At 37.2% G+C, this 19,696-nt stretch overlaps 1 protein-coding gene across 3 annotated transcripts in view; it reads right to left on the bottom strand.

The window, feature by feature from the left end:
- robo1 (roundabout, axon guidance receptor, homolog 1 (Drosophila)) overlaps positions 1-19,696 on the bottom strand; it is a 368,894-nt gene that overhangs the window by 239,709 nt on the left and 109,489 nt on the right. The window contains exon 1 of one of the 3 annotated variants that reach the window (XM_067450214.1): positions 9,283-9,351. The exons of the other annotated variants lie outside the window; for them this stretch is intronic. The gene's annotated coding sequence lies outside the window, so the exon portion shown is untranslated. Of the gene's footprint in view, positions 1-9,282; positions 9,352-19,696 lie in introns of those variants that run through there. 3 annotated transcript variants of the gene reach the window in all.

Raw genomic sequence — 19,696 nt, 5'->3', positions numbered from 1 at the left:
TTAGCAAGAGTGGAGAGTAAGATTTATTAGTTTTAACTATCCACAGTATTTCAGCTTATGTATGTTGAATGTGTAGTAAAATAAATAGTCTAAAATCATTTAGTTTAGACTGGAGTGAGGTGAAAACAGAACAAAGTTGTTTGTTAGCTAGCTGATCATTTTATTAAATTGTATATGGCAGAAAATGTGGCTATTTGTTAACTGTTAATGCTATTTCTAAAACAATTCAACATGTTGGAACAAAAGAAACATCAAGATAAGAGATCATACATAATATGAGATATAACCATAAGATAATAAAAAATGATTGTTTCGTTGCATTGTGAGATATTTGTTAAATCAAACTGTAGTTAATCAAAAAATGCAAGTACAGGGTTTATTTTCCTTGTTGTTGCACAATAAAGCTGCACAATAACATTTTCAATTTGTAAATGAAAAATATGTACATATGTAAAATAATTTGCTTAAGCAGCATACTAATGCATATCTGTATGATACATATTCCACCTCCTGTTATTCACATTCATTTAAGACATAATGGACTGTGTCTGAGATTAATACCTCATCCAGATTAGCATTCTTAGGGAACTTTGAGTTTTAAAATGGGCACGAGCGCTTTTCACAAAACAAAACACAAAACTCTGTCAGTGTCAGTTTGGTGTTTGTGTCCACCATAGACTGTAAACAATATGGACACGTCGTCTTCAGTGCCTCCCATAGACGAAAAGTTAAGTGTTATTTGCTTATAGAAGAAAAAGATTAATTCCCACAAAGCTGCAATGCCTTTTGATTATTTGATCAAAACTTCTCTCATGGTACATTTACACACCCACACATACGAGAGAAGTGCCAATCATTATGCATATTCCACATTTTATCATAAGTGTGGGGACATGCATTGGTCTCGGTCTTGACTCGGTCTCGGCCTGTCTTGGTCTTGGTCTTGACTCGGTCTCGGCCCTTCAAAGTCTTGGTCTTGTCTTGGTCTCGGCCCTTCAAAGTCTTGGTCTTGTCTTGGTCTCGGTTTAGGTGGTCTCGACTACAACACTACTGTCAACTTGAGATTTAAATGTGTGGTGGAAGGAAGTAGTTCCGTACAAAAGAGTTTTTAAAGACACTCTGTTGTTGTTTCTTATTTATTTACACACTTGTGCCATCGAACTGTTGAATAAACACTATATCACACTTGTTTTTGTGAGATTGCCGTGCCTATGGCCTAATTGAGTGTGTTATTGCTCATATTGGTAAATATACGTGAATAATGATAGAATTTCCATTTATGGGTTACCTTTTCCTTTAACAGACAATTGTGAATTGGACATGGTCTTGATCTACATGATCATTATGATAAACAAAAAGAAAATTCCTCAAATTATTCACGTAAAATAAGGAGATCAATCAAAGCAATTAATTTACCATTTAAGAATCACAGTGTGAGTTTTCAGTTGAGAGCCGGTCACAGCTTACCAGCCATCTGATCCAGCAAGCTGAACAAACAGCAAGAGCCTATCTGCCTTTTCCACACACACTCTTTTACGCGCATACATGCACAAACATGTGCATCTATACACGTCACTGAGACCACATTACGAAAGCATAATTTGCACATCTTCAAAAGCAATTACTCCTGAAAAGGACCCAAACCACCACCTGAAACGTTGCTTTGTTTTATTGACATGCCAGGAAAGAGTCCCAAACCTCAAGCACCTCGGTTTCAGGTCTCAGCTGAAGGAGAATGATGCTGTTAAATGGAATTGCCATCTTTAACCTGAGGGGAACTGTGGGAAATAGTGGGCGTAATTCCTACTGAAAGATTTACTTTGTAAAGAATTCACTGTATATCAACACTGCATAAATGGTTTATGCTCTCTGGCAGTGGATGATGGAAGGCGTTTGTGGGCGATCAGGGAAACCCAGATTATGAATTATAAAACAAATTATATAAATGATGATGAATAAACATCAAACTCTAAATGTACAGTTTAAAAATGAATATTGCAAATAACCTTTCAGCGACATAATAAAACCAGCCGTAATATTTAAGGGTTTGAATTCTATGAGCTTTTTGTTAGATTGCGGCCCACTCACAAGTCTTAAATATCTCATGATGACATGATTTATTAGGCCTTAAAGCGCATTTATAAGTAGTGATGCACCAATAATGATTTATCATGGCTAATTCCAACTTGCTGAATTTTTTGTTTTTGTTTTTTTCAAGCAAATGGGCCAGTTCCGATACCGGTTGGCAATTTTTTTTTTCTTTGTTCGAGCAAATTTGTTTGTTGTATATTACTATAATACAGGCCAAAAATATCTGTTGGCACTTGTGAGATATAAACTCGCAACTGTGAGATACAACGTTGCAATTATCTTTTAAAATGTTTTATTTTGTGGTAGAAACAAGCTTCCAAACTACACAGTTTTCAAATTTCAAGATTTAAACAGTGGTGGAGGAAGTACTGAATCTCAGTACTTAAGTAAAAGTACAAATAACCAGAGCCATATTTACTCAAGTAAAAGTACTACAACGACAATCCTACTTAAGTAAAAGTAAAAAAGTACTTGATTTTAAATGTACTTTTAGTATTAAAAATAAAAGTACTTGTATAACAATTTATTCTCTTAATTTCTATATTCTCATAATTAAAAAGAAGAAAACAGTATGGGCTGTGGCGTTTTAATTAAGTTAGTTTTGGGTTAATGTAGGTTAATTATGCTTATCATCTGTTGCCCAGTTTACATTCTGACTCACAATATCAGGACGATCCGCAGAGTTAAATATCAATATTCAGAAGTAACATTTTCATCAGCTTTGATGTATTTAAATCTTCATATTGATGAGGATTAATCTTAAATATAGGATATGCTTCAGCTTTCCTTTTATATTCTTAAATTTGATCAATTAATTAAATTAGAATAACGCTATATGGTTGTTAAATTAAATAATTTACACTGACAAATTACAACTGCATTAAATAATGTTATGAGATTGTTTTAACTATATATTTTTAATACAATAAGTAACGTTGGAAAGAATGTTTAAACATTAAACTAAACTAGTAGGGGCGGCAGGTCTTAATGAGTGAGTCATTGAGTCGGTTTGTTCAAACGGCTGATTCATTCATGAATGAGGCAGTCGTTTACGAACAGGTCATTGAATCTTTGATTCAACCGATTCATTCAAACGCTCATTAAGTACTGAATCATTCATTAACACACTATTGCTGTGAGATGCGTTGTGGTTCTGATGTGGAAATATGATCTGATCTTGGAAATATTTTCGCTGCTGTAATAGAACAAAAGCAGTTAATATTGCATCTAAAATGTAAGTGACTAATTTTAATTGATTGTTTATGGAACTGTCATGAAATCAGTGTCACATTTTCACTCGTGATGGTATTCAGGAAAACACACTCTTGGTCGTGTCATGTGTTGTTTTTAACTGTATTATACATTCAAAAATATAAAAAGCTTCACATTTTGAATATTTACTGCAGTATGTTACGGAGTTTCTCTGTACGAGCGGCATTGGTTTGTTTCCATTTCTCCTCGAGAGGACCGTCAGTTCATACATTAGCCTATTATTATCCATCAATTATCCGAACAAACCTTAATCTCGAGCTCTGAAACTGATCAGAAAATGTAAAGAAAATGTAACAGAACGTTGTAGAAATGTAGTGGAGTAGAAATTAAAATCTTTGTTGCAAAATGTAACGAAGTAAAAGTAAAAAGTATGCACTGTTGATTCTAATTAAGTAAAGTACAGATACGTGAAAAATGTACTTAAGTAAAGTAACGAAGTATTTGTACTTCGTTACATTCCACCACTGGATTTAAATGTGCAGTGTATAGTATTTATGAGGATCTATTGACAGAAATGCAGTATAATATAGATAATTATGTTTTCAGTGGTGTATAAAGACCTTACATAATGAACGTTATGTTTGTTTGTATTACCTTAGAATGAGTGATTTATATCTTCATACACGGGTCCCCTTACAGTGAAGTTGCCATTTTGCGCCGTCATGTTTCTACAGTAGCCCTAAACAGACAAACTTCTCTACAGAACGCTAGCTACTTTTTGCTGTCTTAGACGACATCTTAGTCCTGTGTCAGCCACTGTAGCTTCTCTAGGTGCTTGGAAATGGTGAGCGGTGGACTGTTGCAATTCACAACCTCACCGCTAGATGGTGCTAATATTTACACACTTCACATTTAAAGCAAAAAAACAATGGTATGACTTTAGCGTTGGGAAATTTTGCTACATAAAACATACCTGCACAGAAGAAATACAGCAGATGGGCTGAATGAAAATACAAATTGACTCTCTCTCAGTTGGTGGCACTTATGGACCAGCAGCGATATAAACCAAGCAGTGCTGCAAGAGTGGAAAAATGCCATCGAAACTTTTCTGAAGACAGTCAGTTCCCTTCAGAGATGCATTCATAACACCTCACCCCAATATAAAATAATAATACTTATATTTGCCTTCCAATATTCCGAGCATTGCGAACAGTGAGCTTGCTGTGCCTGGAACAGTATTTTCTCTGCTGACGCATCTGTGCCGTCTCTCTTCTTTGCGTTTGTCTTTAGCGTCTCTGGCCTGTCCTGTTTACAGACTGCATTATATTTCCACACAAATGACATTTTGGGAAATGATTGCAATACAGTTTGTGTACAAATCTGGTACAAAGATTAAAAATAAAATAAAACAAAAAACCTGCCAGTTCCCAATCATGTGTTTTGGAGCAAAAAACGTCTGGTTGCGATTTATGGCCGGTCGACCGGTGCATCTCAGTTTATGAGTTATGAATGATCTGTAACTCCTGGTTAAACCTGATGTTGCTGACTGAGGTTGTGACTTCAGTACATTACTGTTAATAATAAAATATAGAGTTTACACGTCAAGCCGTAATGAAGTCATGTGCTTTGTTTTCACTCTTTATATTATCTGTCAAAACTCTGGGAAAACTCTTTAAAATGCAAACCCATTGTCTTCCAAGAAAACAAAACAAAAATATGTATTTTCAAAAGCCTCTTTTGTCATCACACTCTTTAGGCGCCATCACATAATCAAACCTGAACTTGTTTTTACTCGAGTCTTTGCTGAAGGGACCGTTGACTGGTGACAGCATAATTACAGATCATAAAACAAATAGAAATATTTCATCAGAATGAGACGCACATCTCATTAGAAAGCATTATTGGGGGAAAAAAATACACACTCTAAAAAATGCTGGGTTAAAAACAACCCAAGTTGGGTTAGAAATGGACAAACCCAGAAATTGGGTTGTTTGAACCCTAGTAAATGGACCCATTCAAACACCCCAATTTCTGGGTTTGTCCATTTTCAACTCAACTTGGGTTGTTTTTAACCCAGCACTCTTTTTACCTGACCTGATTACAACACACACTGCTTCATATCTCTGGTTTAACGTCACACAGTAACAGTATACTGTGTCCTTGACGTATACTGGCAAACACGACCATTCATTTGGATAAAGACCTTGTTTAGGTTTGTTTTCCAGTATGAATAATGGTGTCATCTCAAAGCAGATGTTATGAGCCCTACTGTAATTCAGCAGACACCCACCTTTCTAACTAACTCTCTACAAATATTCACACAAAGTGACACACAGAGGAATCAGATCTGCTAACTTTAAGATGAATGGATTATGATTACTGTCAACTTTATGCTGAATGGATTAAGATTCAACCCTGTATCTTGCTGGCTGACAGATATGAGAAAGTTATGTAACATTGCTATTTTTTTATGTTTTTGGAAGAAGTTTTTCAAGCTTGCATTCATATATAAAAAAAAGCTAATATTGTGAAAAGTTATTACATTTTAACATAATTGTTTTCTATTCAGAAATCATTCTGTTATGCCAGAACAGTTTGTCCCAGGAACTTCTCCCTTCTTCTATTTTTAATAGATATCATTTCATTTAAACACATACAAAGACCAAAAGAAAAAAAAAGAAAAAAAAAAAGGTGGCTAGTTATTTTTAAATTTATAATATTTTGCAATGGCTGAAATAAATAAAGAAGCCTGGAAATACTAGATCAAGTTCTAATCTGAAATAGCGCAATAAAAGCGGTACTTCAGAGTAAACTACAGAGTTCTGGTCTGTTCATCGTGAACTGAAACAAATCTGGCCACGCCTCTCAGACTTCAGCGCCTCCATTTATTGCTGGCTGCTAGTTATGTATCCAGAATGCAGATTGGCTCTGGTATACCATCTGCTAAACCAAACATATTGATATGAAGAAAAGACTTTCCATTTCTCCTCTCCCCCCACCCCCTCCTTCTGCTTCTTTGTATTTTTTATATAAACACAGCTCTCAAAACAAAATCTGGAAGCGGTGGTCATGCTAACGATGGGGTCTATATAATGCATTAGGTCCGTTTAGCACAATACATCTGCTGAAACACAAATCATAAAGACACTGGCATCATTTTTGCTACATTTATATAGCTAAAGAAAACAGATGAAAGAAGAGTGTCCTAATGGTCAGCAAACATTACTAATGCGTCCAATGTTGCCGGTCTGCCTTTGAACATTACAGGCAACCGTCCATCAGTCATAAAGACAGAGGCCAACACTTACAAGAGAATCAAGTCAACTACAGTATAGTTTGTATACACCTGACTACTTTCATTTCACTGTTGGTCAAAAGAAAAGACTTGTGAGAAAAATGGCTACTGCTCATTCACATTTAAAAATCTAGAATATTAGGGCTCTATTTTAAGGATCATGGTCTGAAGCGCATGGCGCAGGTGCACTTACGCCGCATTCACACGGGGTGTAGGCGTTAACGCTTAACGGAGGGCGTGGCTGAAGCTGGGTGCTGACGCGATTGTCATAGTGACAACAGCCAATCACATCAACTTGCCGCTTGGACCAAAACAACACAAAAAAGCGCCTTTTTATGACAGCTAGTCAGTGAGACGAAATGGATGCCGATTTGGTTGTGTGTGCAAGTGCGATTGCCCGTGTAGTTGTTGTCAGCAACAGGTGCACGAAGCTGTTAAGTACATTAAATCCTGAAAAAGCGCCGACAGCGGGAAGAATATCACGTAGTGGTCAAGGAGCTGCGTCTGGATTTTTAACGGTCTATGGTCTGGATGGTTCACGGAGCAGTAATGAATGCAATTGGCTAGCGTCTGCTGTAGGATATTTGCATACGGCGATCTGATTGGATGACACCTGCGCTGGCGCTTGAAAAGTTGAGAATTCTTCAACTTCTGCCGCTTGCAACGCGAGTGAAGCGCCGCGACGGAACCCACAATTCAGTTCGGCAACGGATGATGTCACCCATTCAAAGTAAATGGGAAGCGTTAACGCCTACGCCCCGTGTGAATGCGGCGTTACAGCGTGCCCGAATCCACTTTTGCTAGTTTAATGATGGAAAAAAATGGTTGGTACGCCAGGCGTATGATCCAAAAGGGTTGTACCTAGTCTCTTAATGAATCGTGGGTGTGTTTAAGGTGTAACGGGCCATACATTAATAAATCTCCCATTCCCTTTACATGTCTAATGCTATTTATGCGTCCTTTTTAAAATCGTTGCTCCTCATGAGCTCTTTCCATCTTGGAAAGGCCACTCCAATATTTACTTTGCTGTTGATTTGCCTGTTGCGTTGCCGTCTTGATTCTCTTTTCCGCTTCCTTGGCGACTCTGGCAAATATCCTTGAGAATAATAGTGATTATTCTCAAGGATATTGCCGCTTGACAAAAAGCGAAGCTTGAATTTACGGGTATGTCCCTCTTTGGCAAATGTACTTTCAAGATGGAGGGGCAACATGGCGGCCAGCATTCGAACCCCTCACCCGTATGTACTTTCAATGGTATATTATAAACTTACGAGAATACTTTATTACTTGAAAGAATATACATTAATGAGCACATATATTTTTGAAAGTGTCTTTAGCTAAGAATAAACTAAAAAAGTTACACAGTGTAGCTTTAAGGTGTTGGATTCTAAAGTTGGATGCTAAACATTGGAAACATTGAAAAAAAACTCAACATTAAAAAACAAAACATTGCCCTGGGTGTATGATAAGGCCCTTCGTGTTCCATTTCCAAAATATGCAAATTGGTTATTCCTCTAAACCAACCACCGCTAAAAATACAGTGCAATTTAAATATTCACCTACTGACCCTTCATGATGTTCAGTCTAGATTCTGATAATTCTTAAATTGCCTAAAAAATATTTAAATTTATCTCCAGTTGACATACTCAACCAGTTGCATTAGAATTCGGCCAAAACAAAAGCTTTATTTCTGCCCGTCTCTCGCCATTTAAACGCACAAAAGAGAGGCCACAGCAAAAAAAGTAACTCGCACACCTCCCATTGTTTGTCTTCGAATTTCCAATTAGCATGTTAATTAGAATCAGTGTGGCCGTGAAGCGTCTGTCTTCATCATTCGCATTAGGAGCCGAACGGATGTGCCATTCATTTCCTTATATCTGCACCATCTTAGCCACGGCAAAATAAGCTGTCCATCACAGTGCTGGTGGAGTTGCCTTCTAAGCAGTTTTAAGTTCTTTGTGGATATAAAACTTGCATTTGATGAACCCTTTTGTGTTTCCCTGCAGCTTTAATCGCACTTCATTTCAGACACGTCTCGTGCTTATGCAAAGCCACTGAGGTTTAAGCTCGCACACAAATATTTCCCAAAATGACAAAGCTTCCCCTGTGGAAACCAGACTTGGTACTTAACGTCAATTTACACTTCATTATGACATCACATAACATAAAGAATCTGAAACCATCTGAAGCCTTTTCTCCCATAAAGCTGAACATTAATGGCAGTCACGCCTGTACATTCAATTGTGGCCAATTGTTGCTTTGGTTCGTGCTCATAAAAACAGCTTCAGAAGCACATTCAGGATGTGCTCGGAATTATAAAGCATATCAAAAGACCGAGTGTCCTGAAAGCGCTAATTACGCATGACCGTCGGGTGATCTACACGGAATATGACATAATGGAAACTAGCATTGCTCACCAACATGTCATCAACAATTACTGTTTCAAAGACACACTGATGGAATTCCTTCCAGCTTCCAGAGACAACTAGATTACAGAGGTCTGAAAAGCTATAACTTTTTGAACACCTTCTCAATGTACAATCTCTTAGCTTTGACAAGAAGGCTAACACGCACCACTAGCATCAGAGCAAAATAACGATTGCTTCCCAACACTCCCATTCGGTAAAATATAGCTAATATCTAAAATGCTAATGTAAACAAGGTTGAGGCCTAACCAAGCTTACCTTCTGGAAAGGAAGTCAAGGTTGAATCTGCAAAGAAACATGACAACCATCTTGTAGAATCCTTAACAGATGCTCATTTAATCCATGTTTTGACCCCAGCATTTGGTGAGTAGTATTGTACAATTACTTCATCATCTTTAAACATTGAGGTAAAAACTATACAGCCCCTAGTGTCAGATAAATAGAATGACAAGACCAAATCAAATTATCTTAACCCTACATAAGGTACACAGCAGTGGTTCATTTGAGGAAATGCACTGCAAATTATTACTGTACTTCAGTATCTTTTTAGCTTTATACTTTTATCAAATATATGAGCACCTTTTACTCTCTATTTGACTGCATTTTCTTTACATCAATAATGCAATCTAAGGTGCATCTAAGTTTTTCTGCAGCAGTTTATTTCTGCTACAAAATAAGTGATATCGCCACCTACATGGCATTGAAGGTACTACATCTTGTGGATTTTGCCTTTACTCACCCAAACTTGTCAACAAGGCCCTGTCCCAAATATCACCCTAAACCCTCATGGTCATCCTCTGAGTTTGCACTTTCACGACGTAATGTCGCTTTGACTGCCGAGTAGAAGACCTCTGCATAGCTTGCAAACTTCTTTAAGCTTAAATGACGAATGGAACACCCTACGGTCTTGTGGACTTAACAGACACGCGCACGCAGTGGCCATTGTAAGCCCTCGAGACAGAAAGTGTACATGAAGTGTGCCATTTGGGACAGGGTCCAAGGCTACATTATGTGAATGCAGTGCATTAGAAGGTCACAGGTGTTTCACATTTGAGATGGGGTGATGTCCAATGCAAGTATACTTTGACTATATCATTATACTTTTTTTTTAAAATTGACATTAATTTATTTATGCTTTATTTTGAAGAGACCATTTTGAAGGATATTGGTTGACTTACGCTCTTTTTAAGCACTTAACTGTAGGTATAGACTTAAATGAACACCTAAATGAAGGGCCGACAAATTAGTGTGGGAGTGCAATTTCAAAAAAGCGCCAATGGGAGTGGAAAGTTCAGCACGTGATCTACTGACGACGCACAAATTAAAGAACGCAGACGCAGCCGGATTATTTCCATAATGACCAACACAATCCTCCAGTTAGCATCTGGTTTAATAAGTGCTTTTTTGGGGTGGCAAATAATGGCACAAATGGCAGGAAATTGACTAGTGCAAACCTTAGTAAATCGCCTTATGTGATTTATTTAAACACTCCCCGCCCATACATTTTAAATAAAAGGGAAACTCCTACAAATGCATATGCAATAAGTTCAGCCGCAAAAATTAACCTGTCCATGCTTTTTCGGTGCTAATTTTCAGTAGTTTTTTAACAACAAAAGAGGGTTCATGAGAAATTGTGCTGTGAACTCGATACACGCTTTGAAGCATTAGTGTCATATGAAAGATCACTTGAATGTTTGTAGGCGTTTAAGAGGCCGTTGTGTCGACCTCAATTTACTCCAATATTTAGATGTTCAGTTTTATTTTGGCTTTAGAAAACAGACGTGATTGCTCTTCTCATAAAGCAACTGTTTTTTTTTTTTACTGGCATGTCTCAGGGGCCATTTACACGACCTCATTTTCAATTAAAAACTGAAAACTTATCATGTGCTTTGGTCGTTCATATACACAACAATGAGGTTTTGGCGACAACTTTTAAAACAGGCTTCGAAGTGATAACTACAAAAACATGAATTCTAAAAACGGATGTGAATGCATTATTAGTTCAGTCTATAGAGGGTTTTCATCTATGTCACTTTCCCGCTGGAAACATGCCCTCTCAGCTGGGACTGAGTGGCAGAAAAGCTGCTGCATGAATGGATTTAATAGGGGAAAACTCGAGCGGTTATCAGTTTTCAACTAAAGATTGGACTCGATATAGTGTTCCTTACAACTTACAAATGATTCAGTGAGCTATAGGTATTGACAAGCAACTAGGAATCGTGTTTTTTCTGATATTTATATGAGCCTGAATATTATTCATAAATATTTATCACTTTCAGTCATCACAATTTGGAGAGTTAATCACACATTTATTTGCCTATGTATTGAAGTGTGTATGTGGCTGCTTCACAAGAATGGAAAACAAAAGTTTTATTCAAATTCTGAATACCGGACTTTTTTTATTTATTTTTTTATCGCATAGACAGCAGTTAAAGAACGCTTCCTTTACAATCACTAAAAGCTGTCACTCATTCAATGAACGTGATCTCACAAAGTCATATTTTATATAAATCAGTGAAGCTGATTACACAATAAATCTCTCGTTTACATAATGTCTACACTTAGAGAGGATTAGAGCATGTGCAGAACTCACCACTGGACAAAAACTCGAGCAGTGAGTGGATTCTAACTTCAACACCTGTGATTGGCCATTACATTGTACAAAACAACAAACATGTCTTTGATTGGCTACATTACTCAACGAAGCGGTCCGTTTGCTCAACTGACAGAAAATGTGCACTCAACTGACATCAGTCGCATTGGTTGTTGCTTCTGAAATGTGCATTTCATTTTAATAAATTTAAACATATTCCAATTTTTTGTCGGCAGCTCTCCATTGAAATGAATGGGATTGTGATGCTGTGTGACTGATAGTGTGAACGCAGATTTAGGTGTTGAGAACTAGTGAATCTTTGAGCCTACATTCAGTACGAGTCAAACACTTTAAGTACTGGTTAACTTTTTCTGGAGGGGTCTTGGAATTAGTAACTTGTAATTTGTAACTTGTAAGATGAGTAATTTTTGCTGTAAGGTATCTCTACCTTTACTTTACCCTCTGGGCGAAAATATTACCAAAAATGTTTTTGAAATGTTAACATGTTTTGCTTCATCGGAATGGGATGACACTTGGTGACTTTTTCTTCTTTCTTTTTTTTCCGCATTACCTATGTGAACACGCAAAAATTCATGGACATGATTCGGATATGTAAAAGGGTCGAAAAAAGAATTTGAGACTTTATAAGCCACTTTAAAGGGGGGGGGGGTGAAATGCTGTTTCATGCATACGGAGCTTTTTACACTGTTAAAGACTTGGATTCCAATCCTAAACATAGAAAAAGTTTCAAAAACTAATGTTGGACGTTTGATGGAGTATTTCTGTGTTAAAAATACTCCTTCCGGTTTCTTAGAAGTTTCGGAGAGTTTTTTTCGAGTATGGCTCGGCTTGACATTAATAGAGCAGAAGGTCCTTGTATGGGCCGTACGGGCTCTTCTCCCGGTAGGGTGCGCGCGCGCGACTAGAGCGAGAGAGGAAATGCACGCCCATAAACACTCTCTCAGGTGCAGATCCAGTCGTCCGTGACCACTTCTGACGTGCCCTATGGTCACGCCGCTCTCCACTTTATTCCTATGGGTGACGTCGAGCGACTTCAACGCTTCAGCACAGCATTCCGGGAAGGTAGCGCTGCATTTGAACCGATTTGAATGCAGAAATGACGGGAAGCTTCACAACATCGCTTCAGTCGCGTCGCAAAGTGGATTTCCATGGTCAGTGCTGTCACAAGACTTCACCAAATCATACCAAAGAAGTGTGTTTTTGACGGAGCGGTCCCAGCGATAAAGGTTCGGTCCTGCTTTGGAAGCAGCCGGTGAGTAAAACTGCTTCAAATGTCTGTGCTGTTGGCTATCGTCGCCTGAGTAAACATCAGTAAACAACACGATCGCGTCCGCGAACGGACTCCATTGTTGTTCTCTGTATAACGTTACACTAGTCTGACGTGCAAAACCGTTTTGCTTGCTACTGCTAAGGTTTAGTCGCATACAATATTCCATAAACCGAATGATGTCCTCATAAACTGCGAGTAAACACACACAAATGTTGACAGGCCACTAAATACAGTACATACCACAGAGACGGACGTCCTGCTGCTGCTGTTTCTCCTGTTCAATTTATTTCAGCCTCCGGATCTGATTCTGGATCATATCTGTATTAGCTGAGCTCGATAGCGATGGGGTTTCTCCACGCTTGAGGACGTCACCGCTTTGCGCATTCGTCATACTTTAGCTCCGCCCACACGATACGCCTCCAGGCGCTCGTTTTTTTCCAGAAAGACTCGGTACAGCCCATATTTCTTTTATAAATATAATAAAACTAAAGACTTTTCGGAGATATGAAGGATGCAATACTACTCTATAGGTACTCAAGTTTGACAAGACTGAAACTGAGTGTTTTTACACCCCTTTAAGTATATTTTCCTAAACTCATAAAATCCTCTCTAAATTCTAAATAATTATAATAAAAAGTATTAAACAAAAAGAAAGGTCAGTAAGGTTTTCAAGTATTTAAATTTAGATTCTTATGTTATAATCAAAATCTATGATAAATATTTATAATAAGAATACTGTGTATATTTCTCTATGAAAAATTAATAAATACCTATCATAATTTTGTCATTTATGCATAAGTGCCATTGTATCATGGTAAACATTTTGAAATAAATTAATAAACATAATAATATAATTGACGCCATTATCTATTTAAAAAAAAATCCCAATTAGAAAACAACACATCAATTATGATACCGTTTTTTCATAAGCCAATGTTCATATTTTCACCAAATTATCGGTTAAAAACAAACTCTCACGAACCTATTAAAGATACACAAAAAACCACCAACATACAATTTGTGCAGCACTTCTCTGTAAGGGTGACCTCAGGAAAAGGTGCCTTGAATGGGACAGAGTATTTTCATACACCAGTGTGCATGTGTGTACACTCAATATTGGTGTCCATATGTGTGCGAAAATGAGAGCACCTAGGGACTGTAAAGGAAAGCCAAATCTCCTTCAAAGGACTCCCTGATCTGGGTTTAACTCTTGCAGACTTATGACCTTACGACCCCCATCAGTTCCCAAGTGCCCCTGGGCCGCCCCCTTTCCTAACGCACTGCCTCTCAAAGCCTTTAATTTATTGGCTGTCTCTCATCCTCTCATTCCACCTGTTTTTTCGCTCCTGCCCGAGAAAGTTTCAATTCCTCCCATGACTCACTACCCGCTAACTCCGAGGTCAAATTCCTCCCTGAGGAAAGCGTGAGAGAAACCCAAACTATTAAAAACCGCTCTCGATATTTTATTGGAAAAAATGGACTTTTGAAGTCGATATATCAGCCTGTCAATGTTGATAGCAACACGTCTATGTCATCAACAGCAGGAAATCACACAGAGCACAATCTGCTTTAAAAGAAAATGCTAGTGATTACAATTTCCCCAGGTAAATTAAATGTGAAAAAGCAGTTTGAATTCAATTGTACAAAAACCGGATTGGTTCCACAGATGTCGCGGGGTTCAGATGTGCCGCTCTTCCTCAGTAAGCGTCTCCGAGCTCTGACCTTGTGGGGCGTACAGTAATTGAGATTCACAGCTCATTGTTAGCTAATTAAAGACACCTCAAACCTCCTGGAGCCCAGAGAGAGAGATTGCGAGAGAAAGAGCAGCAGACGTGAACAGTGACCTCTAAATAAGAGACGGTGCATCTGGGTCCTTTTTTTAATTAGCAGCTGGCCAATCACACAAGTCTTTATTATTCTAATGCTCATTGTCTATATTTAAGTCCATGCGTCCCTCACACACCTGCTCGATCACATAATGATGGAAAGAATTACAAATGAACATGTAGTCAGTTTGACAAGGTGCAAGGTTACAAACAGGGGTGTTTCTTTCACTTCTGTCCTCAATAAAATGTTCACAAAACTTGATTTACCTAATTTGCATTTCTTCACATCTTCACATTTCTGAGAATAAAAATACTTTTAATTTAATTGAAGGTCGATGGTTGAAATGACATTTCAGCTGAATTAAGGATAGTCAAAATTTTAAAAAATTAAAATAATTTTCACGCTAAACAGAAAAATATTTAGATACCAGATTACGAGTGGGTGCATGACACTATAGTTCATTTATGTAAGTGAGGATAACAAAATAAAGTAAACTGTGACATTATACCCACAAATCCTTCATAGAGTGGAGAGAGTATCAGAGTATCAGAAAAATTGATAAAACTTTGGGACTAAAAGTATTCAGACACTTTGGCCTGACCATGTTTTGCTTAAGTGTTTTTTTCTTTAATTGGTATCATCTAAATGTGTACTTAAAGGGTTGTTTTAAGTACCCCCTCCCCCCCATTTTTGATAAGTTTATTTAGAAAACTTATGAGTTATTTTTAATATAACTCATGAGTTGAGTTGTATTAAAAAAGTCCTGGCTTGTCCATAAAGTCCATTAAACTGCATCTATCCATCATATAACTGCTCCACATGGCTCTGGGGGTTAATAGTTGAATAACACACCGCTCAAATGGGTACTACGAGTTGTTGATCTTGACCGGTACAGCTTATATAGCCTGGATGCCTGTCGAACTCAGCCCCGTCCACAACATTTGAGCTCGGGCAGTTCGGTCTGGACTTGATCCATAGAGGAGTAATTATCCCCGAACAGAAACTGTTTGGACCAATGAAATCCTCAGGGCGGATTTAGACGATGACGGACAGATGATAAACAGGAACGTAATCATCCTCGTCATCAAAGGCGCTTGGGTTAAATTTGTTCTAATCCTAAACATAGAACTTGTTTGTATCTGCATTCACCTTCACTGTTTCTCTCAGAAATTATGATTATGTTGGTAAGTAACTGTATCCTAAAATTATTTTATTTACAACGCCGGCAAAGATCGTTTATACCAGCGTGCGTGCAGACAGGGTTGCCAAGTTTGTGCCACAAAATCCGCCAACTACTAGCCCTAAACAATAGTTTCTCCGGAGTGTTCTCCGGAAAAAAATGGGTAAAATTTTTGTTATTTTGGCAAGGTTGCCTGCTAAAATTTGCATTCCTGGGTCTATATATCACATAATTGAGGTCGCGTCAACCTGCGGAAATGGACACCAACCCTCGGGAAAACCGCAGACTTGGCAACACAATCCAGTTGAGTTCTTTTGACAACTAACATTTGACATTTGGCTCATTTGACAACTAATGTTATGCGTCGCTCCGTTGCTCTGATTTGTTGTATGTCTATCCAATTGATGTCTTTCCTGGTTCGGTTGAAACACGCCCCATAATCACAGCCCAATGGAGCAGTTTCAGACTCATATTCTGACTAGAATTGAGTATGACCACGTCAGGCTACTACTTATATATATGCTTAACGTGTCACTCCGCTGTCGTCGACTGTCTGGAGCCATCTTGTAACAGAAACACTCAACCACCATGATGGAAGAAGTCATTTTTCTTACACAAACGCAGCGTTTGGCTTCAGATGCCCCCAGAGCCGTATTGAGCACGTTATTTGATGGACAGATGCAGTTTTATGGTCTTCAAAAACAGAGCTACAACTACTGCCAAAGCTTGGATTAGCCAGGACTTTTAAAATATAACTCCAAATTTACTTCATCTGAAAGAGAATGTCATATACACCTAGTATGGTAGCTAATTTACATTTATGAGTGAACAAATTGTATATATATTATATATATATATATATATATATATATATATATATATATATATATATATATATATATATATATATATATATATATATATATATATATATATACAATTTGTATATATTATATATATATATATATATATATATATATATATATATATATATATATATATATATATATATATATATATATAAAGTTATTATTAAATTAAAGTTTTTCTTCGCGGAAGCTTTTCTAATTAAATATTTAAGCTCAAGACTATTTTGTGTCTAATTTACTAGAGACATGTAGTCGTGTAATAAGCAGGATAATGTACACCCAGCCGGTTGTTATCGCAAAATAAACCCATTCAGAGTGATGCAAGACACTGTCCTGATCCTGATACCTCTGTCTGGGTGTATTCTGTGATAACAACCAGCTGGGTGTACATTTTCCCTTACTTATCAAGATAAAACATTTTCTGACACAGTTTTACTCTTGGGGTCTTGTCATATGTATATAACGTTTTTCTGAACAGTAGAGAATAAACTGTGATAAAGTGAGAAAACATTAAAGGCGAATGTAGATACTGAAATGGTTTGGTATTGAAATTATATTGAATATATGCAAGTGCTTGTTCAGATTATCAAATAATAATAATAAAAATGTTTTCTTGGGACATAAAAAAATAGTACTATTTTGAAACATGATCACAATTTAAAATTAAATATTTTGTATAAATATTAAATTACTTTTTTGGAAACCATGGTAGATTTATTTCTTAGATGAATAAAACGATCATAAGAATGCCATTTATTTAAAATAGAAATCTTTTTTAACAAAACACCCTAAACCTACCCAAAAAGTCTTAACACAATAGAGATAGATTGGGAAATAGAGGAAGAACGCAAAATTGAGTAAACCAAACAGCTCAAATGTGTCATTAGCACACATTACATTTTCTAACATACAAAATTTGATTTCAAATTGAGAACAACGGAGTAGAAGTGAAAGTGTGAAAAGGTGTCTGCTTTCATACTGCACACATTAGATGCTGGAAGAGCAAGAGCATTATATAGGAAACCATGAGAGAGAGCGAAAGAGAGACAGAGAGTCAGTCGAACCGGCATACAGAAAGATTTGATGATGATATCTGCCTTCATCCTTTATTCTTCTGCTTTACCCTCCTTAGCAAACACATTCCCATGAGCTTCCACAAGCATAAGCGTGTCCGTTTCTTCACTCAGTGAGATAATATTGTTCCTCAACAATCACTGAAATGATGTTTTCATACAACAGCCACCAAGGGAAATAAAAGCCACATAACGTTAGACAGAACATTCTAGCAGAAGGACCAAATATCCACTCTGTTGTCTCAACACGACCTGACAGCGAAGACACAATGTTTGTTTTATTTATCACGTCCACTCAACTTTCCCAGAGCACCTCATCCTCTTTTCCCTTTGCGTTTGTCCTCTTATAAAACACAAGCCAGAATTGTGCGTGTTTGTGTTCATCTGGTTAACAATGCATTTGAGTTTACTTACAGGTTATGACAGCGACCTGCCCAGCTGCTGAGCGTGGCTGACGTTATCGTTTTTAAAGGTGAGCTGTGCTCATGCATGTAATGAGAATGTATGTGCTAAATGGACATTTTATGAGCGAGCATCATTAGACCACACATCAAACACCACTTCCTGAACAACGATAGGTAATGGAAGGATGCTCATTTTATTTTCAAAAGCTCTCTGCTGTAGCGTGGGCATTAGTAAAAGAGAGTTGCATTATAAAGTAGAAAACAACACTGTGGTAAATCAAAATGAAAATGGGCTCAGGATAGATCCCTGAGGAACGCCACTGATGAATTACACACATTTGAGGGTTACTTTTGTAATATCATCCACACTGTAAACCCTAATGCTCACTTTGTTTGAGTAGAACAAACTTAAAGGGGGTGTCTAATGTTATTTCATGCATTCTGAGGTTTTTTTTGTTTTTTTTTTGTTTTTTTGTTACACTTTTAAAGAGTTAGCTTGACAAGCCAGTCCCACATCAAGATGTTTGGTCTGGAAACTCACCATAGACAGGGCTCAATCCGAGGGGCGGGATAAACGGTTGTCTTTCAAACTCCCTCTGCACGCGATAGGATAGCGCTACACCAACCAGAGCAACGAAGGGGAAGCAGAGGTCGTTGATAGATTAAACATTCACCGTATCCGGTCGGCAAAACACTGAACACATCTTCCCTTTTTAAGAATGACTTCAGTGCCACTCTTTGTTCTTTTCCCAGAGAAAAGCTTAACTCCAAGTCTTCCAGAGTCACGGTCAAAGCTGATTCGAAAGACCGCCGACGTTCGCCAGTTTCTGTGTTTACTAGAAGCACGCAAACACAACTCGGCGGTCGTCATTATGGCCCCGCCCACCGACTCTATACACCTGATAATTATAAGTTACATTTATAAAGTAGTGTATTCAAATATTTTAAGTTAAAAACAATAAAATGTATGAGTACAAAATAGAAATCTTACTTAAATGTTTAAGTTTCTTAACTTAAAAAAATATATATAATTTAACTTTTTTGAGTTCTGACAACATAGTGTTTACAGTGAAGTAAATAACTAATCTGATTCGCAAGAACTCAAAATAAAAAAGTTACTTAACTAAATGTCTTATGTTAATTGTTTTTAAAAATGTATGAGTTAGCTAACTTAGTACTTCAATTTGGGAGCGATTAACATGTACGAGTAGGTTACAAACTCAAAACCTGATAGTTCTGCTTACTTAAAACACATTTAAGGCTTGATATTAAGAAATGTGCATTGTGCAATGAAGAAGTAGTCTCAAGGAAAATGTCAGTAAATATGTAAATTAATATGTCCTATACTTAGTATTAAATAAAAAAAAAATTCACTAGGTAAAAGAATCTTGTTTTATGCTCCAGCATTTCCAAATCTAAATCTTTGCAGGGTAGT

Source organism: Pseudorasbora parva, chromosome 8, assembly GCF_024679245.1.
Source record: "Pseudorasbora parva isolate DD20220531a chromosome 8, ASM2467924v1, whole genome shotgun sequence".
Classification (NCBI taxonomy): Eukaryota; Metazoa; Chordata; class Actinopteri; order Cypriniformes; family Gobionidae; genus Pseudorasbora; species Pseudorasbora parva.
The sequence above is the reverse complement of the archived record's forward strand: the minus strand, read 5'-3'. Positions and strand labels throughout refer to the sequence as shown.